At 40.4% G+C, this 26,281-nt stretch overlaps 1 protein-coding gene and 1 pseudogene across 4 annotated transcripts in view; both read right to left on the bottom strand.

Moving 5' to 3' along the window:
* CDK14 (cyclin dependent kinase 14) overlaps positions 1 to 26,281 on the bottom strand; it is a 342,320-nt gene that overhangs the window by 273,192 nt on the left and 42,847 nt on the right. The window lies entirely within an intron of this gene.
* LOC103813012 (pre-mRNA-processing factor 6-like) overlaps positions 5,362 to 26,281 on the bottom strand; it is a 50,489-nt pseudogene continuing 29,569 nt past the window's right edge.

Genomic DNA, 26,281 nt, shown 5'->3' with positions numbered 1-26,281 from the left:
GTTCCAACAATAAATCCCACAAATATTTGCAAAATAAAAGAAAAATCTCCACTCACACTTTTCACATAATTTCTGACTAGCACACCAAAGGCAACTAACAGATAAAACTGCATGTTTCCATGACCTCTGCAGGCCAGTTCAGAACTGATATAGCAACTTCAGAGAAGCCCATCCACCCAGGAATACAATAAACAAAAGAGCAAGATCACCAGCAATGGAGAGAAAGCCCAGAAGTTACCTCTACAAAGGCAAAATAATGTGTTTATGGGGTTGATAATACAAAATCACCCCCCTGAATTCAACTTTCAGTACTATGTTAAATTACTCTTTCACTACTTGCTTTCTCCTACACTGGTAAATTCAGAAATATGTGTAGGTTTATATTAGGGAGTGGAATTAAATATATCAGTGAAAAATACGCCACACTTCAAAGAGATGCATATAATCAGTGATTCTGACCATGTACAATACATTTATGTCAAAAGCAAAAAGGGTCACAGAAAGGTATTCACTGAACCATACCAAAACACAGAAGTCACCATGTAGGTGGAAGGAACACTTAAAGACTGATGGAGTTGCTATTGGGAGAACTTGTCCTGACATTAACATTATAATAACAGTATTAAGGAAAATGAAGTCCTTAAGGGTCAGATTCTTAACATGATCAGTACACTCCTTCCTAATCTGGGAGCAGAAAAAAACGCTTAAAGATTCTGGAAGCTAGCATGGACCTAAGAGAACTCAAGTTCAAAAAATAGTAATTAACCTCTTCTTCCCAAACCAAGAACATCCTCTAGTCTTTTCTTTAGTTCAGAACAGGTTTTGGAGAACTGATACTGCACATGCTCTCTGTTGCTTCAGGTAATATTTACTAGGATACTCCTATTCATTTCAACAGGAATTGTAAACTGTAATTATCATTGTAGCAATACCTGAAACACTTAGGAACATTTTAAGGCTAGTATTATCAAACCAAATTTACAAACCATGCCCCGCAGTCCCTGACAGCTGAGTATTTTTGCCTTTCTGGGACTTCAAAGAGAAATAACCCTAACAGAGGTGTCTGGATCTGCTCAGCAGTTCCTGTGACCTTTAAGGGGCACATCTGCACTCACATCTATACTGAAGTTGCTGAACATGGCAGCCCAAATTCTCACCTGCCCCAGGCTGAGTACTCACACACACTGTCACCCCAGAAAACTCCTGCTCACCCCAAAGACCCACCCAGGGCAGCTACTGAAATCTGAGGGGCAAATGGCCAGTGGAAGCTGGCACTGTTCAAAATTTCCTTTCAAAAACAAAATAATCCCTCACCCCTTCCCTCCACAGCTGGAGCCCAGCAGAGCTGCCCTGTGGGACCAGCCAGGCACCCTTGCTCTACAGCCTAATCACAGCCCCTCCATGGCTCTACCCATGTTCTCCTCTGTGGGGGCTCTGGGAGAAAAAAGAACTGCCTGTCTGAGACAGAGCATCTGCTCAGGGGTCAACCTCCAAACAGCCCACCAGTGCTAACAGTGCCAGGGGAAAATGTCAAAACCTGTTGGAGCATATTGGGTTTTAGAAATTTTAGGTACTGGTTTTGTTTAAGATTTACACAGCAAAATAACAAAAAATAAAGGAAAAAAAAAATAGGTGACCATTTTTGCTACAGGATATGAATGGCTGGCCAACCTTGCACTTAGAGGAGATCTTGATGATATTTTGCCTGCTCAGCTACAACTCCTTGAATTTCTTTCTTCCTGGAGTCAGGGTCACTAAGGAGACTATGGCAAACACCCACTCCAGGTCATCCCTTATTTCCTGCTGTAACAGACCCCAGCCTCACTACAAAACTGATTCACACAAGGTTCTTTATACTCACAGAGCACTTGGCAATAACTGCCTATTAAACTATGTATTTCTTCCCTTTCCCATCTGTGTTCTTAAGTTTTGGCCATATTTTGCACATTTTAAGTTTTCCAGCTAGTTAATTTGAGATCTGTCTTTAACTAAGTATAACCACTGGGAATATTATTTATCAATAAAATATGTCCAAAACATTATCCTTTTCTTAAGCTCAGAAAACCAAAACACAAGAACCCAGAGACAGTAGTAACACAGCAAACAGAGATTATGACTTTAGGCTTGGGGAGAAGAAACACTTCTAGAAGGATGACGGAAGCAACAATTTTCACATATATAAGTAGATGAAAAGATAATGCTAAGAGAAAAAGATCATTGAAAATTTGCTGTAAAAAACTCTCTCATGCCTGGATTTCCATTCATTGTACAATATGTGGGCAAACACAAGTGGATGGATTACTTCTGTGCATTAAACAATGATTTGTAATTTATTAATAGACATGACAATATAAGCAAAGGAAAGCTTCCAAAAATCATGAAAGAATAATACAAGTGAAATAACTCTTTCAATAGAAACATTATAGATAATTCTCAACAACAAAAAAAGGCATCTCTACTTCCTGAGACAAAACTATGTATATTAAGGTTGTATAGACCACCTCACATCACATTACAGTATATACAGCATTTTTAAAGAAGGAATTCCAGCAAAATAATAATGAAACCTTCATAAAATAATTGATGTAGGACTGAATCTTTACCCCTTAATCATATTTGGTGACAAAGAAGAAGAACCCTTTAATTGGCAAGTACAGAAAAAGAAAACATGAATCCCTGTCAAACTAGTTATTTGATCCCACACTGATATACTACTGATCTCTTCTTGGAGTAAAATTCACATGCTGCATAAAGATAAGCATTCTCCTCTACAAAAAAGCTTCTTTGCCTTTGTCCTTAACTAATAAAAGCAAAAACCATCTCTCATCACTCTACCGTCACTACCACAGTTCATTTCCTTTAAATAGGAGAACATATGGTGAAATACTATTTTTTTGTTTAGCTCCAATGGATTTCTGTTGAGAGTTAGTTTTCTATGGCTTGATCTACAACTGAAACACACTAGCTGCCAGTTAAGTAATCAGAAATAATTCCAATAATTCCATACTGTGGCCACATTTTAATCTGTCTTGTACTAATGGTAACTGCTGCTCTTTTCTTCCTCTCTTTCCCTGAACATGCTGCTGCTCTGAGCTTTCATATGTTGAAATATTCCACTAAGATCCAAACCGCTGTCAACACACTCCTACATAAGCATTCAAGAATGACTACCTAAAAAGACTACCTCACTTTTTGTTATATTAAATAAAGAGAGCATGCAAGAGGAATAAAATCATGACAGAGGTTAACAAGGCAAAAAAATATTCTGACATCCATGAAATAGTATGTTCCTATAAAGGATCATTTTAATTTTATCTTCTGCCACGCAGCAAATCTGTAACTGTTACAGACATTTATTCAGATATAGCAAGATGCACAGACTTGTTAGCAGAGATGAAAAAGTGGCTGATCACGTCCTTCACTCACTCATCCCAGAGGGCGTTCAGCCAAGCATGTATCGGAAAAAATTGCCCATACTATCCTCTTAATACAATTATAAATAAGGCTGCCAGAGAGAGATACAAAGCTGTACCGAGAAAAGCACTGCTCTTAAGCCTTCCCCTACCTTTTCCCTGGTATTTACAAACCGCAGGCAGTACTGCTGGGGAATCTCACCAGGGTGGCTGCCGAGAGGTCTCATGTGGCGTTCCCAGCTTCCCACCGCCTCCCTCTGCCTGGATGTGAAGCATTCCTGTGAAAACCCACCCTGACATGCACAGAATGAATCCTGCTCAAGTTGGAAGCATGTGATAACTAGGCTTCAGGTTGAAACAGGAAACCCCAGCACCCATTTAATCCCAGAGATTTAAACAAGCCCCATCTTACCGTTTTGCTGTTGCCCAGATCAGGTCAGATTCACCTGCAACTCTTTGGCATCTCTCTAGCAATGTTAGTGTTTGCAGTCAGGCCAGGCTCATTCAGCAACTGAATTCACAACATCTTTCTGCACTAGCAAGCTGAAATGGTACGGCTGTACTACAGCTAAGAAAGGGGGAAATCTAAAGCAGCAAACAAAGAAATCCCTCAAGACAGGGTAATCCCAGTGGAGCAGAATATAAAAGGTACAGATGAGCACCGAGGGTACAATATTTCTCTGTCTAAATTTCATCAGCAATACTATGCTCTTTCTAAAAAGATTTTTTTTTTTTTTAATATATGATGGACTTGCCTGTGGAGTTCCCAGAAAGGCAGAGTATCCAGGCTCTGCAGCAGCATTGCAGCCAAAGTAACCATGCATATGCTATCTAGGCAATTTACAGCAGTCTTTTTGAAAAGATATTGATTTACAGTGTAGCACTGCCTCAACCCAACACAGAACTGCAGCCAAAATAGCTAATGGTGATTTCACAGGAATTAAGGGGAAAAACTCAACATTCAATAAAAGGATGAAACTAATCATTCCCAATTCAATTCTGTCCCAGCCCTGGAAGATATCAGCAAGTTCTAGAGTGACAAAAAGGTCATTATTGAAATAATCTATGGGCTCCTGAAAACAAGTACTATGAATACCACTATCCACTTTTACATAAACAATAAATATTAAAAAGTATTTAAAATTTATTGAGTCGAAATATGAACTCCCAAGTTACTTTCAGCATTTTAAGGATGAAACTTACTATTTAATTTATGAATGTACAAAATACACAAAGCTGTGAGTAAGCACCAGACACCTACTCCGTGCTGGGAATCCACTACTCAGCCCAGGAAAGCTTGAGTGTGGTAGGAGGGAAAAGAGGGCAGCAGGAGCAAACCTTTCAAACCCTCAGAGAGAGCTTCTCCAAAAAGGAGGCAGTGCATCTTTTCTATCTCCTACTCCTACAGCAACCCCTGCTGGCCTGTGCTTCAGATGGCTCCTGGCTCCCCAGAAATCTCCTGGGTTTGGGGGAGCACTGGGCAGACCATACTAGGACAGGGAATAGTAATGTGTACATCAGTGAAACCTTCAGGAGGAGAAGAATGCAGCTCAGCTGAGATGGCATCTTCAGCATCCTGAAATATTTTTCATTTTTGTAATGAAATGATGAGCTACAATGAACTAGCAGGCAAAACGCAGCCCTGGCTCACACCCCAGACAGCTCCAGTGACCCTCACCACAGAACCATTGGAAATGGGCTCCCCTGTAGAGTTCCACTCTGAAGAAAGCAGAGTGGCACTCACCCTTGTTAAACTCCATACAGCTGATCTTTGCCAAGGGGTCTTTGTCTAAATCTCTCTCTGCATGGCCTTTCTGCATTGAGATACAACTCACACAAACCTCCCATAATTAAAAATTAATTATTTTTACTGCACTGAAAAAAATGAAAAAAAAAAATCTATGTATTACATTAAAGCCCTTCTTGTTGCCTTTGCCTTTGGCCTTCCTCAAAAGATCCAGCTCCAGGTGGAATTTGTCTTTTCTAAGTGCATGCTTGGAAGACACATCTGCATTCCTTCCCCATTACTTGTTCTCAGTTCCACCTTCTATATAATTCCTTTTCATGTTTTGAGTCTTGTTAGGAAGTCTTTGTTCATTCATGCAGGCTTCCCAGCATTTTTGCTTGACTTCCTACTATTCTTATCCCACTCTTTCTCCTCTGTTAGCCCCATCCCTTGCCCTACTCCCAACACCATTTGCAGACTGTGGTTGAACATAACTTGGCTAGAGCACAAACACATGCTCTGCTGCTGCCCATGGTACCACAGAGAGGGCTGGGGGAACCTGGCTGGAAGGCAAAGGCTATCTAGAATTAAGAATGGAGATGATGGAACACACAAAGACCCCTGCAGCAGGGAATTGGGTTTCTTCCAAGGGGGTGGGAGAGTAACTAATCTAAAAAAAAGTTTCAATACAATAACTAAAAAAAAAAAAAGTCAAATAACTACAGAGTTCAATTTAGATTTTAAAACTCTCCCTGGAAGCCAGCTGCAAGTACAAGTTCCACATTATCAGTACTTTAAGTCCTGCCAATACTTTCATCCCAGGGCAGACTGCAAAATGCTATGGAGCATTTGGGAACAGTTCTTCACCTAAAAGGAGGTATCTTTGGAGCTTTTCAAGATAATAGCAAATTGCTACAATTAAACCAGAGAAATTACACAATATCACAGCTCTGATGGTCAATTAACTAAAAATGCAAACCATCATTTAGTAATATGGCATAGTAAAAAAATCCCAGTAATTACTTCTGTTCTAGTGGTCATACTACAGACTAGTAAAAGGAACTTGAAAGTAATGTCCCATTTCCAGGAGTCTACACTGAGTCATCTGAGAGGATGGGAGACAGGGAACAAGGGAGAAAGGCAGCTAATACTTCCCTCCTCTCCAAGGTGTAATAACCAAATGCAGTAATTTTTGTAAAAGTTTCATACATCCATATGAGCCCATTTTCTCTTCATAGAAGAAAAGGCATGGCTAAGGAGAGCCACTGCTTCTCAACACAAACCTTTCTATTTTGACAACTGCAGACTCAATATACAAGGAAAAAATGAACACTTCTGAAAATTTTCTCACTTGTGAGAGTCATTTAGACATCTAGCCAAGCCACTGATAATTTTTCATTAAGAAATTATTTAACAAGACAGTTAAGAAGTTGTGTCCAGAAACTGAGTGCTGGATGGAACATCTGTCCAACCCCAGTTCATATCCTTGCTATCACAGGTGACCATAAAATATGACCCCCTTCCTTAAACTGAGAATTTTGAGTTTGTTTTATTAAGGTCATGTCTTCTTGTACTTTATGTATTTTAACTCAATCTGGAAACGATACAAACTCATTGAATGCAAAGAAAATAATTGTTATCTTAAGATGGCAAGTGAAGCAGTGGTAATATTGCACAATGGAATGCATGACAAGTTATTCCAAGTACAACATGCTGTTAAACTTGCTTTGCAATACCAACAATTGCACTATAACTGATGTGTTATCTGGTATGGTGGAACTTCAAACAGTGACTTTAAAAAGTCACTGTCTGAAACAAAATACAATGCAACATAGTGCCAATTAGTTTTGCAACTTTAAGACAAATAAGAGATGTTGTGGGTTTAGGGACTGATTCCACATACAGTTTGCATTACAAAGCCTCCCATAGTTTCTCTATGAGCTCTTTTTGTTCCTCAATTTGTCCTTTCATAATCCACAGTTTGGGGAAGTCCTCATAGTGCTTCAAGGCTTCCTCACAGAGCTCCTGGGCGACAGCACTGTTCCCAAACACCCATTCCAACTTCACAGATTTCATGGAGACCCTTGCTGTGGGGGCACTGCTGTAAGCCTTTGCCTCCTTGCTCTTTCATATTCATTCTCATTCGTTCTCTGACTCAAGCTTCATGGCAGCCAGACAGATGTCCTCACTGTTGGGGTTGCCCTGGAAAACCAGGGCCAAGATGCTTCTGGCTGCTGGCACATCTCCTGCCAGCCACTTAGATTAAGCTCCTGTGAGCCACAGCACTTCTGCTTTGGGACAGTGAGCAACAGCTCTCTGCAAAAGAGTCTCCAAGGATTCTCTGGTCCCACGGTTCTCTTCAAAGTAGGCTGTTTGCAGCCACACATTCGTCTTGCTGGGGAAAACTTGCAAGGAATAGGCATAAATGGCTCAGGCACATTCCAGAGCACTGTGAGCAACACAACTGTTTGCATTTCCATCCAGGTTGGTTTTGATCTTCTTCGATCCCAATCCCAGCTCACATGATTGCCTGGCACATGGACACACTTCCAGCTCTATCACATTGCCCGGCACCTTGTATCTGGTGCTCCCTGAAGAGTTCCACACTGTTAGACCTGAGATCTGACGGCTCTGTCAGTGACTTTCTTCACCATCTGGGTGTTTCCATCGGCTTCCTCCAGTTTGGCAGCAGTAATCCAGAAGTGGCAATCCATCAGAAGCCCATTCCCCTGGGCTTTGTTAAGGATTTTATGAGCATTTTCATGTCTCCAGCCTTGCCAGCCCCAGCCATGGTTCAGCACAGGTTGGACAGCACTCCACAGCCCTGCTCAGCATGACCCTGGCAGCCTCAGGTTGCTCCAGCTCCATAGCTGTTTTCCACAAATGCACCAAGTTTAGAACATGCTCAAGGGCTTTCCCAAGGACACGTTTCTTGGCACAAATATCCATCCCCAGCTCTGCTGCTCTGCTATAAATCCAGAAAGACTGTGGAACGTGCTGGACAGCCCAGGCCACAACAGCCTTGGCTGTATCTCCAGGCTGAAGCTGAGCAGCTTCCAACCAAATATCTTTACTCTTAGGACACATCTCTGTTCTTTTCAAGATGTGGTTTCAAGCCATCTGGAGTTTGCCAGTGACCTCCTCCAGCTGGGCTCATGCTATCCAGGCTGGTGAATGATGATCTGTCTCTTGGACAGATTTCAGGAATAAATAGGCTTTTTTTCACTTCATCAATATCTCCTCCACATGTGGGAATCATGGAATTCAAGTCTGTCAAATATCCTTTTAGGTCCACTACAGTCTGGCCACTCACAGAGTCTGACACCTGTCCATCAAGGTCCTCCTGGCTTGGCCAATCTTCATCTCCAATTCCCCTGCCCACAGTGTTACCAAACCTGGTGCCATTCCTCCTGGGTATGGCATATTCATTCCTCCTAGATATGGAGTATTCAATCCACCAAATTCTGTCTGGTGTGGGACCATGGAAGTATGATTCTCTCCTGACTGTAAATGGTTTGCAAAGAAGCTGTCAGGGACAGGAGTCAGCTTCTCATACCAAAGATTCCTCTGATGCTTGTTCCTGACATCACCAACCTCTGGAATACTCAGCCACTACTCCTCAGTAACCTCTGCTAACTTCTGTTTCAAGTCTGAGAACTGCTGCTGAATTTTAGGTTGTTCCATATGGTATTTTCCTATTTCCTCTTTCTCTTGTTGTTCCCTTCTCTCTTTTCTGCCTTCATCCATTCTCTTCTCCAAAGCCACATAAATAGCATCTGTTTCCTGATCATCTTTTGCATAGGGGCCACTTGAGAACAGGCTCCCAGTGTAGCCACTGAAGTCATAATTGGTGTCATTCAAGTTCTCATCTTCATTATCTGCTGACTCGTTCTGTTTCATCTGGCCCCCCAGAGTTCTCTTCTCCAGCAAGGCATGTTGGTCATCCACAGGGTCATTGCCACCACAAGCAGGGCTGATGTCAGAGTGGGTGGTAAAACCTCTGCAGCCCAGCCCCAGCATATAGCCCAGGGGCATGGGCATGCCCAGGATTAGCTTCTTCTGTGGTGTCCCAAGTCCCTAAAGTGCTCAGTTTCCATATGGTCAGATTCAGGCAGGAATGCCCAGCACCTCCCCAGAGTGGAGAATTTCACAATGGAATGATGTCATCTTGTAAGTCATAGGATATTTTGGGAAGTCCTTGATGGCCTAGGTGGTTACAGCTGTCCAGTGGGGCTGTATGGCCCATTGGCAGAGAGCACCTCCTTAGGTTGGGTGTAATTACCACAGCTGAGTCAATTTGTGAGACAATGAAACACTACCTTGCTCCCAAGGGTTTGCCTCTTTCCCTTATCAAACACCCAGCTTGCAGCCTTAGGGCTGGGTGTGCACTGGGCAGCTGCTGCCAACAACCACTATTAAGAGTTCATCAGGAGTAATGTAGATGGGAGTAGAAGACACAGTTTGGTTACACCCCACAATGTAACCCAGGACACCCAGAGAGCTGACAATGCTCATGTTTGCAAGCCAAAAAAACAAACAAACAAAAAACCAACAACAACAAAAAAAAAAAAAATCAAAACCAGACTAACCAGGAAAGGATAGTAATATGTCCGTGATGCAAATTTTAGTGATGAATACTAAAGACAGACTTTACAAAGTTTTTCTTTAGATACAATTATAAAGGAATAACAATAAGTTTTTATATCTAGCAGTATAAATCTCAGGGATGAATCCCTGAAAATGTTTCATTTTTGAGTTACATATATTGCTACAGAGGATCTCCTAGAGGGACAAAGCTCAGTGATACCCTATTTCAAAGTCATCCACAGTATTTTAGCTCGGATAAAAAAGCTTTCTAGAAATGAATTAAAACTTAACACCAAATGATGAGTTCACCTTCATCTCTTTCTTAAGTTTAAATATGTCATGCACCAAAATTCTCATCTTCTTTGAAAGCACTGGAGTTTAGCCTCCCTTCATTTTCACTTTGAGATAGTCACATGAAAGACTTTGGGTTTGGGTCCATACTGGGACCAATGTTATTTCATATCTTCACTACTGACATAGATGAAGGGATCAAGTGCACCCTCGGCAAATTTGTGGATGACACCAAGGCGGGTGGTGCAGCTGACACACCTGAAGGACAGGATGCCATCCAGAGGGACCTGGACAAGCTCAAGAAGTGGCCCATGGGAATCTCATGAGGTTAAACAAAATCAAGTGCAAGGTGCTGCACCTGGGCTGGGGTAACCCCCAGTATCCACACAGGCTGGGGATGAAGGGAATGAGAGCAGCCCTGCCCAGAGGGTCCTGGGGGTACTGCTGGGTGAGAGGCTGGACATCATCCAGCCATGTGCACTCACAGCCCAGAGAGCCAAACGTGTCCTGGGCTGCACCAATAGCAGCATGGGCAGCAGGGCAGGGAGGTTTTGTCCCTCTCCTCTGGTGAGAGAGACCCCACCTGGAACACGGCACCCAGCTCTGGGGTCCCAGCACTGGAAGGACATGTACTGTGTCATTTCTGTTTTATAAGGCTTAATATTTAATGTATTTATAAAACTAGCACTCCTCCAATAACTTCATGACAGCTATGGTTTTGTTCTCCTTTCTTTTCCTATTTGTTTCTGAAGGTTCACCCGTTTTTCAGAGTACTGCTGAACACCTAACCACTATCTTCACTCTATTGTCCCATAACCCTACAATTCTTATCCAGAATAATGTAATTTGTTGAGACTCACCATTACACATGCATAGCTGCAGTTAACTTCTTCATATGCATTGGTTTATACAAATCAGAATGAAATACCATTACCATTTTATCACCCAAATAATCTATATTGCAAAATCCATGCAGAAAGCAAAACTTTCAGCAGTTCAACTAAATAACTGTTTTTAATACATCATTTTTCCATCCCTCTTCCATGTCTTTCTTTCCTACCTGGAGGGTTAGTTGCTATTCCCCTCTAAGTGTCAAAAATGGATATTTTACCAGTTCTGCATGGCATAGACAGCACATGTGACAGATGTATAACCATCATACAAACCTCAATGATTGGAAAATCTGATGATAGCAAAACACTGGGCTAGATGGGGGCATGACATGAGATTAAACAAGTGGTAGACACACTAAACAGAAACACTCAAGTAAACTCTGATTTAAGAATATTTTTAGTTCTCATGATGAAATATGAGAAGCAGCAGTAAGGATCATCTCCCCTCCTTCCAGCTCTATTTGTCTAGAAGGCAGCACTACCTCATGGACAAGGGTTTCACTGCAGTCACCTGTACTTCTGTCCTTTACTAATCAAATTGGCACAGAATGATGACCAGCAAAAAGGCATGTCCAATCTCAAAGTCCTGCAATGCTGAGTCAAGTAGTCCCAGGAAACAAGCACCAGAAGGGCAGGTATTGCACTAATATTCATCTGTTCTTTGGTTAAATACAAAGGGTTGGTTTTGACCTATAAAACCCTTTACAGTCTGGGTCACTACCCCCTTGCAGACTGCTTTTCTTGTCCTCTTTTATCTCAGTAATTCAGACAAGAGGGTTGCATTCACCTGGGCATTCTCACTGAAGGGCACTTCAGTCCAGAAACTGATAAAGCTTTAATGCATGTTGAGCAGCTTATCTATTTTCCCAGGACTTCCTAGGTAAGAAATAGAAAGAATCTCAGGAGGAGTGAGCTGCTGAAGATAAAAAAACTTCAGAAAGGACAAGAGAAAAAAGCCTCTTCCTCATACTATTAAAAATACTTCTACAAAATACAGTTAGTGGTGGCATAGCTGCTGCAGCTTAAATGTTCACAGAGCACCCATCCCCACAGAGTATTTCACCTAAGAGGTTTTTTTCCCTCCCCAGACCATCTCTTTCTATACCTCTAGAGCTGAACCCCATTACACTATATTCTAAAATAGACTCCCTATTGTGCCATGATCTTATTAAGTAGAAGAACATGGATTTTCATGCGATGGAGCACAGTGGCTGCAGAGGGCTGAGACGGATTTATACATCAAGAGATTTATTCAAGAGCAAATATGTGGCCTATAAAAAAATAAAATCAAGAATACTCCAAAGTTTTAATAATTTTAAAAGGAGCAAAATAATGATTTCAGAGGGTGGAATGAATTTTCCTTACTTTATTTCAGATTTTCATTAATTTTTTGAAAGGAAATTTAAGGTCTATGACAAACAAGGGGAATGATTTCCTAGAACTGACAGGCTGTGAATGGACATCTCCACTTAAATCACCGCTGCAGAATTTACAGCACAATGTTTCAAACCAAAAACTCGACAAAACACTTCATTTAGTTTCGCATGAGAGCTCTCTGTAGTACTGAGTTGTGGGAGGGGTGTGCTTCCAAACAGAGAGAGAAATTTGGGCAGAGATGGCCTCCAAATTGAGAGGCTCAACAGCTTTCCAGGGACTGAGGTAAGGCTGACTGGCTGGTATTTCCCTGCATCCTCCTTGCCACCTTTCCAAAGGTCTGGATCATGTTTGCTTTCTTTCAGTCTCTTGGACTGATTATCATGACCTTCCAAAGAGGATCATGAGCAGCCTCCCCATGGTGTCCACCAGCTCTCTTTCTTCCATTTGTGGATGCACTAAACCCACTTGCAAAATCTTCTGGGGGGTAAAAACCCCAAACCTGGTACTAATATTTAATTTGTGACTGATTTAGCAGAAGCTTTCTATGAAAATAATTCTTACTGTACCATAAAACAAAGTCAAATCCCCTTGAAGCAATAATTCTCACAATCTAAGATGTCCCATGACTATCTGCATGCAGTTACAATAATAATAATGTACTCTTACCTTCTTTTTTAAGAAAAAAAACAATAAATTCTCAAAAAATGAGACATGAGCCATATGGCTCATGGACTAAACTACGTAGCAGTGAACACACTTTCTTAGAAACTTCTTGTAAGAAGCAGAGTCACCAATGCTTGATTATTCTTTTGTTTTTTCAAACAATGTCTTCTTAATTGATACTGAAAAATAAAATTAGTATTGCCCTAGCAGCTCAGTCATTAGAAAAGGTCTTCACTCTACTAGACTCTTAACAGACAGAGAAGCAATTTTTTTGTTCACAAAACCTCTTATAGCATCAGGAGCAAAACAAAAGTTTTACCATAAAAACCAATAACACATTTAATTATGAACAGTAAGTGGAAAAAGAAGTTTAAAATAGGAGAAGCATGATAACATATGAATTATGATTCCCCATGTGTGTTCCAAGGACAAACTGCAACCTAAAATTTAACTGAGGAAAGGTTTGAAGGCCTCAGAAATGTAAATGCTGCAGAACACCTCTTTTGAGGTATGATTCCCAACAGAAGTGGGAGAGCCTTTATGCATAAGGTACTTCAGCATAAAATTATGGATGCTGTCTGACAAAATTTTAAACAAAAATTACTGAAAAAAATCCTGAAATGCTTCTAGAACTTATAATATTAAGGGCTTACATGTCTAATAGAATATCCGTCTATCCTCAGGAAAGAGAAATAATTTAAAATTTAAAAAGACAGTGCTTGCAGAAAAGATTACTACAGCAATAAAAACTCAGACAAGAAGAATTCAAACAAAGGATTCAATTCAAAGATTCCACTGAAAGCCACAGTGGTATAAAAAACCCAAGAAAAGATCACTTTAAAATGTCTTATGGCTGCCTTTGAATTTCATATGCCAAACACAGATCCGACACATCCAAAATAAACAGTTTCTATTTGAAATGTTGCAATAAAAATACACATCTCATGCTCTACACTTATACCAGGGGTGTTTATATTCCTGGAGTCTCATTAACCTGTGTGCACCCAGTATGTTGGGAGATAAACATCCAAAAGGCTGGTTGTTCTTTAACCACCCATGACAGCACAAACCACCAATTACAATACATGCACAGATGGCTAATTGGTTTTATCACAGTTTTCACAAGTCTGGGAAGGGGGACACCACCTTTCCCAATTTCTCTGAAGGTTAGTGTCAGCAGCACAGAACCAATTCATGTCTTGAGGCCCCTCAGGTCTTGTTGCCCTACTTGGTCAAACAAAAACCAAAAACTTGTATTGTAGTTTACATGATATGCTCAACACTTCTGATTAAATTTTATGTAGGTCTTCAGTTCACACATTGATTTTATCTCTCAGTTACTTATGAAATGCTAAGATTGTCACATATGATAAATTCTAAACATTTGAGAACAGTACAAAGTTTATAAGACTCACAATTTGTCAGGAATGGCAACAATGCAATAAAATGAATGCAAAAAACAGCTTTAAAGCTAAAGGTAAATTTTAACCAGGCGTTGTGGTTCAAATCTATTGTATGGAACATTATTTTTTCCTCTAAAATACCTGATGATATAGATCTCGCTCAGCTATATTTTAACAGGAGGATTAGATCACAGGCTTCTGTAATTAAGTTTAAACAGTGACAGCAGTAACAGCTTCCATCCCAAAATCAGCTGTGTCTACGCTCTGCATATCAGTGAGTTTCATACCTATTTACTGAACAGGACAGGGAGACTAAGGACTCCACAGAGAGATCTGAAATCCCTAAAGGACCTCCAAATATTAGAGATCATCTTCTCTCACAGTTCTGGACTCTTGTCCATCTCCCTAAAATTTGCTTCTGATCTGCCTTTGCTCCTAGCTCTCCATGCCCACTCATGCTTTCACCCTCCACACATACCCATACTCACCAATGTGCTTTTCCATTATATTCCTGAATCCCCCAAATTCCTTATTAGGCTCCTTTTCTTGAAGGATATTTCATTTTCTATGTTTCATATATTAGAAGAACTGAATATATTCAGGGGAAAACCAGTATCCCTGCCTTCACAGTCTCCAGGCACCTCAGGTTATGGCCTGAATCCTGAGGGGATATGTCCAGGAGCACTCTGACTCTGTCCCTTCCCAGATGTTCCTTTTTGTGCTTTAGCACGTGCACAGGTAGGTTAGCACAGGTCCATTAAGGAATTGCAGTGTGCTTTTACAACAGGAAATCCTAGAAAATTTCAGTTATGCTTTAAGAGGCCTCCAATATGCATTAATTAAGAATATTTTCAGCATGCCAATTTCAGAAAAAGCTGCAAAAAATGACAAAAGCAGAAAAAAAAATCTTGGGAATAAAGTCTAGCCCTTTCCAAACTTTAGGTGTTTGAGAAAATGAGGATGTATAATTTCTAAAATTATCAATCAAACCTTAACTTTCCTGAAAACTGGCATCTGCCAAGTGATGCTGCAAACAGTGTGGCTTGCAGAATGCATGTGCTGTCAAGTCAGGAAAATAGTTCCGTCTGCCTCAACATGGACTCTGGGATGCACCTGTACTCCTTCATGAATATTCAGAGCAGAAAGCAAGCAGAATAATTTGGAAGCTTTTTCAGCATAAAGAATAAAGGGCGCCCTCCATCTCATCCTCAAAAGTTTATCCTCATTTTTAGGCAGGGCTATTTCTGCTTCCAGCAAGCACTGAATCTAAAATGACTCCATTTTTGGATAGGCCTTAGGCCTTATGGACCATGTATTTTTTTAAAACAGCTGGCAGTTAGGGGTCAAGCAACTTAAATCTATCTTTAAAAAGTACTACTTAATAACGTTGGCTCACTGAGGACTGCTTATTAATATGATTACCAGCAAAGCTGCCAGTAGTATTTACAGAGGTCTGAAATAAATTCTTGTCCTATACTGGAATAGTTAGACTATCCTTTTCTTATCCTTGTTCTTCCCTGCTAGTAGCAGATGCCTTATCACTAAAGAAATGAAACAGTCTTTGCAGACACATCATTCCAAGGATCATGCCAGGCCAGAGCACTGCCATTTCCCAAGCCATTTCAATGGAGATCAAGAAGTAAGAAATGCTCTTTCACAAGACAGGGGGAACTTAGTACATGAGAGCATGGACCAGCCTGGGAAATACAAGTTTCCAAGTTGGTATGTTTTTTTATAAGATCTCAAACTTCAAGAGGTTTGAACATGGGATTTGCTTGTGCTTAATTAATACTTTAGCTTCTCTTCTGACTCTGCCAACTCCATTCCCCTAAAGCTCAACTTTTGAGAGGGCAGGGGGCATGCCATTATTGAATATTAAACTACATAATAAGGCATAAACAGTAACAAGCCACACAGATCAAGTGCATCCCCCAGGTCACTTTCAAGAACTATTCATTTACATTTTTTAATTGCTGTTTTTCATTTCAAACCCAGGTAATATAAACAACATTAAGCCTGCCCATATCAAATAGATGTTCTTGAACCAAAATCTGAAGTTAAAGCAATAAAAAGTTGCTTAAAGGTATGAATGCATTTCCATACAATGCACAAGGAAGCCTGCATATTAGTAGTAGAACAAAACACCTAAGAAGAGATTTCTAAAAAAGCAAGTTAAAACCAGACAATAAAAAACCCCACTTCATTATATAAACATCAAGTTAAAAACCCACAAACCCAGGTCTTTTTTTAGCAAAGGCCAATCCATGATGATACATGAAACAGAACCATTAATACACACATAGTGTGAAAACAAAGACCACCACAAAATAAAGCCAACCCTCAAAAAACAACCAAAAAACCTCAAAACAAACACAAAGAATTTATATCTAAAGTGCTACATGCATTCCCTGAATCACATGTCACATATAACTGGCATACTTTAATTCATGTAAACCCTTTCTGAAGTAACCCAGATGTTAATGTAAGTTTGGCATAAGTCCAACTAATATAGTAATATGATAAAAAATTTTGACTACTCCCCTTGTTCTTAAAGTAAACAATTACAGCTAGGGAAAAGGTATGGTGGTGCACAGTTACCTGTTAATTTGCAGTGCAATATGTGCTTTTACAATAATAAAGCATCTGCTGTCATCATATTGCAAAAGTTCCACACCTTCTCGGTGGTTTCTCATGGGCAGCTCCTCCCAGCACTGACTCCTCCTTCCTCTTCCCAGCACAGCCAACAAACTGCACCTCTCTCCTCAACCAGCTAACCCTCTCTTTTGTAGCGTGTATTGGACACAACTGTGGCCTATTAAGGGTGTGAGACTACCTTCTGCACTATCTTTATCTTACATTCTATCCCTCCACAAGTATCTTTAGAGCAGAACCAAGTAACAGAAAAAGGGCTTTTCCTTAGACTGTCTGATAAAGGCCTTCATACTCAAAACATCAGAAGGAAAGTGCTCTTTCACAAGAAGGTGCCAAACTTCAGTCTTGGCAAAGGTTCATTTTATTGTTTTTGACCAAAAGGTTAAAAAAACCATACGAATCCAAAAAACACACTAGAAAGGATAAAACTTCTTTGTGGTAAGGGAGCAAAGGAATGCAAGCAATACTGAATAGCTTTTGTCTGACTTCATCTTTGTATTTTCAAGGCCATCCTTCCTAATACCCTAACATCTGAATATCTTCAAGATGTACTAAGAAATCTATCTTCAAAATCCACTGAGAAAAATACTCATTTCTTTATCTGGCAGTCAGAAAATTGAGGCTCAGATGTTTAATAACTTGCTAAAAGCATCACAGCACTTTCTCTGCCAGAAGAAACAGTATTTGAATTCAGGTTGGTTCTGAGGTTAAAAGTACTGTGAAATCTAATGGATTCATTTAGTCCAGGCCTTTTATACAAATTTTATACTGCTATCAAATTCCAATGAGAAGATTTCCTTCGATGTCACGTTAATGTCTTCCACTCAATAGAACAACCTTAGGGTTTTAAGGTTTGCTATAAAACTATTACTTTGGCTTAACACCAGCATCAACAATTAGTATTAAAGACATGGAATAAAATTAGATCTGAGGCATTGTGCACTATACCATAAACATGTCATCTTGACTACCTCCTTTCACATCTCCTTACTAAAAGCAATGCCTTCACTCATTGCAATCCATTAAGATATGCTTCTATCATAACACTCCCTCTAAAAAAGAAATTATGTTTCTTAGTAAGCACTGAACTGCAACTGATTGCAAAGCAGCCATGACTACAGTACACTAGCAATATTTTAAAAGCCATAGAATTCACTCATGCCACAACTAGAGCAAACACTTCAAACAAAACCTGCTGTAATTCACTCAACTTAATCGGAAAAGTAATGCCATTATGGAAATGCGTGGACATTGCACATAGTGCAAGGTCAGTCAGCAGTGCTTCATCTCCATAACGTCTTGGCTCTCTCCAGGCATTTTTAGAACACATTTCATATAGTGGATTTTTTTAAATTTGTACCAGAAAAATTTCATGGTTGTGACATAGAACAAAAATGTAGAAAGCATCTTCTTGAATTTAACTCAGTCTACGAGGTTCCTGGATCCCTGCTCAAGTGTATCCCTAAGTGGACACACCTACAGACTCAGACATGTGGACATTTGCAGACCACCATGCCCCAGCCAGCTCAGAGGCTCACACTGCCCTGGTTCCACCCCACCTGACACTGCATGTCACCTGTGCTCACTGACCCAACCACCATTGCTTCAAAAGTGCTTGAGCACATTCTGCATATGTGATATCAAAATGCTTCTGAAGCAGTTTTAGAGCAGGCAGTTCTAAAGTATGGCCTCCCAAGATTAAGCATTATAAACCTACATCCCACAGTCAATTAAATTAAAGTCATTTCAACCTTAATTCCTCTATCATAATTGATGTTAAACATATTGTGAAAAAACCCTTTTTCTACCTGCTCTCAGAACTAACACTGCCCTTTCTCCCAAAATTTTCAGTAGAACATGAACATTGCCTGACTTAAAGTCACCAAAAATTTAGCTTAACCTTCATGAGTAGCAACTGCAGGAAAAAGGCTCCAAAGAAAAGGCACTGACAAATCCAGATAGAAGTAACATTTTCATGGTTACTAATGACAGTCAGAAATCAGCAGAAATGCATTTCATTGCGCTCCCAAGAATTAGCATTAGTGGATCAGCATTAATACAGGCAATAAATTTGCAAAGTGTAATGAGGTTTCAGAAGACAAATAGGAAAGCCAATGCATATGACTCCAGGCTTTGTTTCACCTCCCTCACAACTGTAAAAGTCATGACTTTACTTATCAGTGTACATTTTATATAACCTACACGGTAGACTCAGTTCTTAGGAAGAAGAGGGTTGTGTTTTCCTTTTTTTTAAATTGCTTTTATTCATGTAGGGTTTCTCATTTTTACACAAACAGAAACACAGATCAGACACGGTTACATAAAAAGCAAAAAAGGTCATCATGAGAAAACATTTTGCAGTAAGTACATGATTTTGTTGAGAAATGGCAGCATTGAATGAATATCATTAAAAGTTTTTCTTTACTTTGTGCTATAAAAAGAAAATTACGTCCAAATGCAAATTTGGTGACCTGTTCTCAGACCCATCAGCTGCTGGCTTCTTTGATGAGCTGTGAGTCCTCAACTAGAACTTTATTTACAGAATATTGTTAGTTTTAAGATTTAAGCCCACAATCTCTATGTAGGATTTTCTACCTTCAACAATAAAAGTCACTGGCAGATACAGAAGTTTGTCCTTCTTATTTCCACAGAGAAAATTAACTAAAATCATCCCTTTTAATCAAGCAGAAAAACTTATTTTAAAAACTTATCGTAAGTATGTGCCAAAGGATTGTCCTTAAATGGCTATATAGTATCAGTTATATTGAGTAATAAAAAGGCAGGTTTTGACTTACTGGAACCGTTGTATTAAGTCTGCAATTTCTTTAAAGTAAGAAAAACACAATGATGAGCTTCAACAGTTACATATGTATTCATATTTTCAATTTATGTTTTACTATTAAAAACTAAGCAACTGAGGTCTAATAAATAGAAATTATTTCCCTATCATTTGTTTTAAGCAGCATGTAGAAGGAAACTGGAATTAAAATGGATTAAGATGTTTGAGTAAATAAAACATTTTAAATAGTAGACAGGAAAACCCACAAAAATAAATTTCATCTTTTACAAGTACATTGTTGTCTGCAGTTATTAGAAATCCAAAAAGCTCCTCATTGCTATTTTGTGGTGACTGAAGAACTGGTACACATCATTGCTCCAGGCTCATATTTGCAGATACTCTGAAGATGAGAACAAAGCATCCTGATTGTCAGCTACCAGCTAGCTTCCAGTTTCTGAATTAACTAGTTACAGAATTTTAAAAACCCCATTTGTTGAAAATTTTAATTCAGCAGAGATAACTATTACTGTCAAAAACTGATTCAACATTAAAGAGGTTAGCAGTCTAGCTTGAAACTTCAGCATAAGAGTATTTGTTACCCCACCCAACTAAACTTTGAACTTTTTTCTCCCCAGTCAAAACTATTCTGAATCACAGTGCTTTAAAGGTAATCATAACATTAAAAAAATGTAAAATTTAGACCTTTTTTTACTTATTTGTCTTTAAAATGCTTTCCTACCATGCCATTTGCATAATGCTAAATCAGTTTAGTTGTATAAGTACATAAAATACTTTTCCATGGCATGCTTTGATGCCACCAAAAATACAGAGAAAATCTTCTACTGCTCCACTGATTTCACTGCAGTCCCAAATAAGCTACGTTCTGCATTAGCCATTTTGTCATGTCAGAGCTTACCCTTAAAACATTAGCTCCATTTTTCATAATCAGTCAATAATGGAAGTACTGAGACACTTTCCCTAACCACTGCAGCTAGACAAGTGCTTACACTCCTGTCTGGCTCTGAAGCCTCTCTGTCCCTGCCCAGTGCTGCCAGCTGTTCCTCGGCAGAGCTCCAGCTGCTTCCCCGCCGCACAGCTGGGACAGTCAGACCCTCTGCTTGCCTTTTACCCACTCAAATGGCTGGCATCCCAGGGGATTAGGTTGATCCCAGCGGATCAGTGCATCCCTGTGCTCAGAGCAGACAGGAAATTTTTGAAGACCTTTGGTACTCACCTTCCAAATCACTGACTCAAGTCGCTCATGTAGTCTCCTGCTCAAAAGCATGCTATTGAGACCTATCATCTGACAGGGCATGCCATAGAAAAACCATAACAAACTGGGAACCCTTATTTAGTTAAATAGACTGACATGTGACAAGAACATTCTGCACTAGTCTGTAACATGGGGAAACAGATGGCAATAAAACTAGCAAAAAAAGTAGGATATATTTAAAAGGGTTGAAGCAATTTTAGCAGATGTTTATTAAAGGAAAGCTCAAGGGACAAAAGCAGTGAAGGTAAAAATGCCAAAAATAATTTTAAAAAAGAAATACATTTTAAAAAGGAAGGCAACACTTTTGGCAAGAAGAGGACTGATAGATGGGTACAGTCAGGTTCTGTAGACCTCTGAAGCCAAGACTTTGAGGATTAAAGTAAAGCAGGAATAAAAAGGCTTTATTCTAAAACACACCCAATGCCAATTTCCTTGTTTCACTTGAAGAAAGATGCTGCAGTGTTGTATCAGAGAAATCAAAGCTCAGCACCATATGTATGAACCCTCTTTATCTGCAAGACTTAAAAAAGACTTCAAAACGGCCTAGCTCACATAAAGGTGACATTATCAGCCATTAGACAAAAGCAAGCCTGAGTTTAAGGCCTGCAAACTGCTGGGGAAAAACCAATGGCTGCCACAGAAACCCCACCACATAAGGAAATTTCACCTTTAGATCAGAAAAATGTGGACGTCTGTTTTTCCATTATTTTTTCTGAGTAAGAGAAAGGGAAAACAATGAACATTAGGTTTCTTTCCTTCATAAACATATTTAAGAATCTTTCCTCAATGAAAAATTTGATATGTTACACTCTGAAGGTTTAAGAGATTTGTTTTTAAGTGGACTCAGCCAGCAGAAGGGCCTTGCTGTGGATGCCAAAGAGGTTTTAACCTGCATGAAAACGAGCCAGAAAGTCACTGTGGCCACAAAACACAAGCAGCAAAGAAACTGCTCATATAAAAAGGGCCAGAGGTTTTCCACATTCACACATCAAAATTAACACTTTATTCCCTGGTAGTTAAAAGTGGAGCATGACACACTGCAAACACTTAAACAAAAGGCATTCTAAACACTTATAGTTTCTATCATGTAACAGAGACCTGAAGAAGAAAAATATCCTTTTTACTGACACACAGCCTTTAAAGAAGTCAGCCACTTGCAAAATAAATTCTGGCAAATAAACTGCCACCCACAAGGTAAAACATTTGTCTAAATATACAACCTAAAAGATTTTTATGCAATAGGAAAAAATATATCTTTCTTCTAAATTTCCCCAATTTGCTCCACTGACCTTTCTTGAAATAGTTTTTGTATGATATATTATTATGAAACAACTTTCATTTTTGCATCAATCCCACAGCAGGCAGTATTTTAAGAGTGCCCAATATAAAGCTTACTTAATCACCTAATTTCTAGTTGCACTCCTATAATACATAATTTATCCCAGTGGAAATAAGTATCACTGAATGTTCTACAATAATTTTCTGACTCTCTAAGTAAGCACAGGAAAAGAAGTTATGAATATAATGTAGTATTTGCTTACTATCTGTATGTAAGGCCCTCTTTGCACATCCCTGTATTGTACATTGTGCACACAGCACAAAATAAGGCTACATAAAGATAAGGCTACGTATTTAAGAGCCTGCACTCGCAAGTATCATTTATGCTTACACATCTGCTTCTCAGAATAGTGCCCACACTCTTGTTGAAGTTCCATCACACCACTTCACGTGCTAATTAATCTGAAATAGCTCAATTTAGCTATTTGCACGAAAAAGCCACTCTAGGTTTCTTATTTTTATTTTATTCCACATGTACATAACTATTAGTGCTCCATAACAGAGGCATGAACAGGTGGTTCTGAGCATGAGGCACCCAAGGGTGGGCTGGGGGAGCAGCATGCATGGAGACAGCCCACACCTCCTTGAGCAGGGCTGCTCCTCTGCTCCACCACCACGAGCCTCACCTGCACCATCAGTGCAGCTGAGCCACAGGAAAATGGTGACAGACTTACCCTTCCCAGGCAAAGCAGAGCTGGGGATGGTTTGTGTAATGATAAATCTATGTGTCTTGCACAGACCCAACCTAAAATGCCAACCTCTCAGGTTTTGTGCAATACTCAAAGGGCCTTTTGTGGAATATCTGAGGGCCACTGCTCATATTAGTCAAAACAGAGATTAAGATCTCCAAAAATATTTGCTCAGGCATTCCAGAATCCTGCCCCAGAGTCTACTAAGAGTAACAGGGTCAGTGAAGCAAGTGTTCAGCCAAATGAGTAATGCTTGGAGTCAAGAAAACAGCTGGACAGACACAGATGTTATCTAGGTTGCTCTTTTAGACAAACAAAACATTAAAGGCTCTGATTCATACTTTGCAATAAGCTCTGACAGAACACCAGCTACTGGTGCTGAAGATCCAGGTGATGCTAGAAAGATCAGACAGTGAGGAAAAAATCCAGCACACACAATCATTTTCAAAGGCACATACACCTTTGATATCAGGCATTTACATAACAGCTTCTCTGCACCAAAAATAAAGTCAGCACCATTTTTCCCAGAATCTTAGCCAGCCTCCTCTCCAAGGACAAGAACAGGGAATGCTGTCAGACATTGAACCCTACAATTTTCCTTAGTACTGTGATCCTGCATTAGCACCTGGCATCTTCATCCAAACAGTTCATGGCAACCACAGCACCTCTGACAAACTCTGGCTATATAAAAAAGACTGAGGCATGCTGCAAAACAATTTCTGAAGTTTCTAGGTAATAATGTGGTTAGATGCATAAGCAGATTATCAATCATGTTACAAATGTGGAAATGCCTTCACTGTACTTGAAAACACCATAGTAAATGTAAACTTCATTTTCTATCAGGAACAGAGCATCGGGGCAAAAGAACTACACTTGAAAGAAAATAAAAACATTTTAACTTCTAGAAGAAATAGTGAAAGGATATTTTTTCTCTTTCAAGCATTTCCAGACAGCCTGAAGTAAGAATTCATGCTTGAAAAGTAGACAACTAAGTACTGATCTGTTCCTGAGGTAGCTTTTGAGTGACATGAAACCCCTTAGAAATAAGAGACTGCAAAAGGTCTCTGATGACCAAAGATTGTTGTACTCTTCTTCAGGAAAAGAACAAAAGGAAAATCAAGGAACTACAAACTAATCACTTAGGTCCTTGGAAAATCATGGAGCAAATACTCATGGAGCACATTTCTAGGCACAAAAATGGGGTAGTGACTGGCAACAGATGGCATGGATTCAGCAGGGGTAAATCTTGCCTGAATAACAAAATTGTCTGCTCTGCTACAAATCTTGACTGGATTTCTGGACAACATGAGACTGATGAACATCACTGACTTTAACTAGGTTTTGACAGTCTCACACAGCATTCCTGTGTTCGAGTTAAGATGTTACATTCTGGATGGGTAGACAACTAGCTGGGCTAAAATATGTTTAGCTAGCTGTGCCAATGGGTTGTACTGTCCCTGCAAGCTGGTAACACATGGGGTGCTGCAGGGGTCCACCTGGGGACATGCCCTGTTTAATACCCCTAGCAACAACCTGGAGGAGATCGGAGAGTGCACTCTCTGCAGCTGGTGGTGTGGGACATTGGTATCCAGCACTGCTATCCAGAAAGACCTGCACAGGCTGGAGAAATGTCCTGATGGAAACTTCATGAAGTTCAACAAGGACATAAAGCATCTGGGAGTAAAGATGTCCCAAACACTGTCCCCTCCTTCCAACGCTGTGGCTCAGTGCATGGGCCAGATCTGCAGACACAACCCTGAGGAGGGGGGCAGATGGAAGCTCCACCAGAGCCCCATGCCCACAGCAGCAGTGGGGGTCAGTAGCTGGAACAGGAGCCAGGGAAGTGACCCAGCACCTCTGCTCAGCACCTGTCTGACCACCAGAATGTCAGTAATCTACACTACTGACACCAAACTGGGGCCCTTCAGTACCAGGCACTGACAAACCCATGAGTTCAATGGAGAGCACCCTAGGCTGGGGGCTACAGAACTTGTCCTGAGAAGGGGGTATGACAGTCCAAGGTTTGCTTAGCCTGGAGAAGAGATATTTTCAGTTGAATCTGTGGCATTGTGTGTTTTTAGAATCAGTTATTCCTTCTGTAACTCAATAATGGTTCGGTCCTCGGTTCCCCCCAAGTACTTCCCTCACAATGGTTTCTCCCTATTCCCTCCCTATTGGAGCTGCCCCCCCTCCCCTGCCTGCCATGGTAACCACCCCCCTTATCCCGAGAATTCTCTGTGTCAGTCATTCTTTATTCGATGTGTGATTTGCCCCTGTGGTTTTTCCCCTCCCCTGTTTGTGATCCTCAGTGGCTTAGCTGTTACCCACGCTCCTCCCTGGGTCCTCGTTATTGGTAAGCTTTGTGTCTCCTCCTATCCCACCTTTATCAGTGTCCCCCCAGGACCCCGCCTTTGTCATCTGTCCCTGAACACACCGGGGAAGAAGATTAAAGATCCTTGGTATTTATACGGGCATCCACTCCTCCTTCCTCTGCTTCAGTACCTCGTAGCCGAGATCCCGCCTGCGCCACCCACGCTGCAGACAGTAACCACTGCCCAGGGTTCCGGAGGGAATCCGGGAGTGGCAGCATCGTGTGGCATCTTCGGCCGGGCCGGGGGCACCCAGCCAGGCTCCCGTACAGCCCCCCAGCCGCAGGAGAGAGGCTACAGAATCTAATAGCAGCTCCCCTACAAGGTTAGGAAAAGATATATGAGCCCTTTATGATAATGTATAGTGAGAGGAAAAGGAACAACAAGCATAAACTTCTTTATGAAAGAGAGGACATAAGAAGAAACTTTTCAACCTTATTGACAGCCAAGGATTGGAATAGGTTATCCAGAGAGGTTGTGCAGTCTCCATCATTGGAGGCTTTCAAGATCAGCTGGAAAAGTCTCTGAGTAATCTGGTCTAATTTCATAGCTGATCATGTTTCGAGGGGGTGGCTGTACAAGAGATTTCCTCAGGTCCCTCTTGACCCGAATTATCATACAGTTCCAGAGAATTCTTTCTACTGCTGCAAAAACCGTCCCTGCAGTAGGGTGCTTCTGGTAACTCACTGAAAGTTGAAAGGGCACAGTATTGAGTAAGATAGTGGTGCTAACTGGACTACTCAGTCCAATTCATCGACTCACACTTCAAAGATTTCCAAATGAGACTTGGAATCTAACAGGAAAAACATCCCCACATTATTTCTTAGT

Source organism: Serinus canaria, chromosome 2 (assembly GCF_022539315.1).
Source record: "Serinus canaria isolate serCan28SL12 chromosome 2, serCan2020, whole genome shotgun sequence".
NCBI classification, from domain to species: domain Eukaryota; kingdom Metazoa; phylum Chordata; class Aves; order Passeriformes; family Fringillidae; genus Serinus; species Serinus canaria.
Note: the sequence above shows the minus strand (reverse complement) of the source record. Positions and strands in the feature narration are given on the sequence as shown.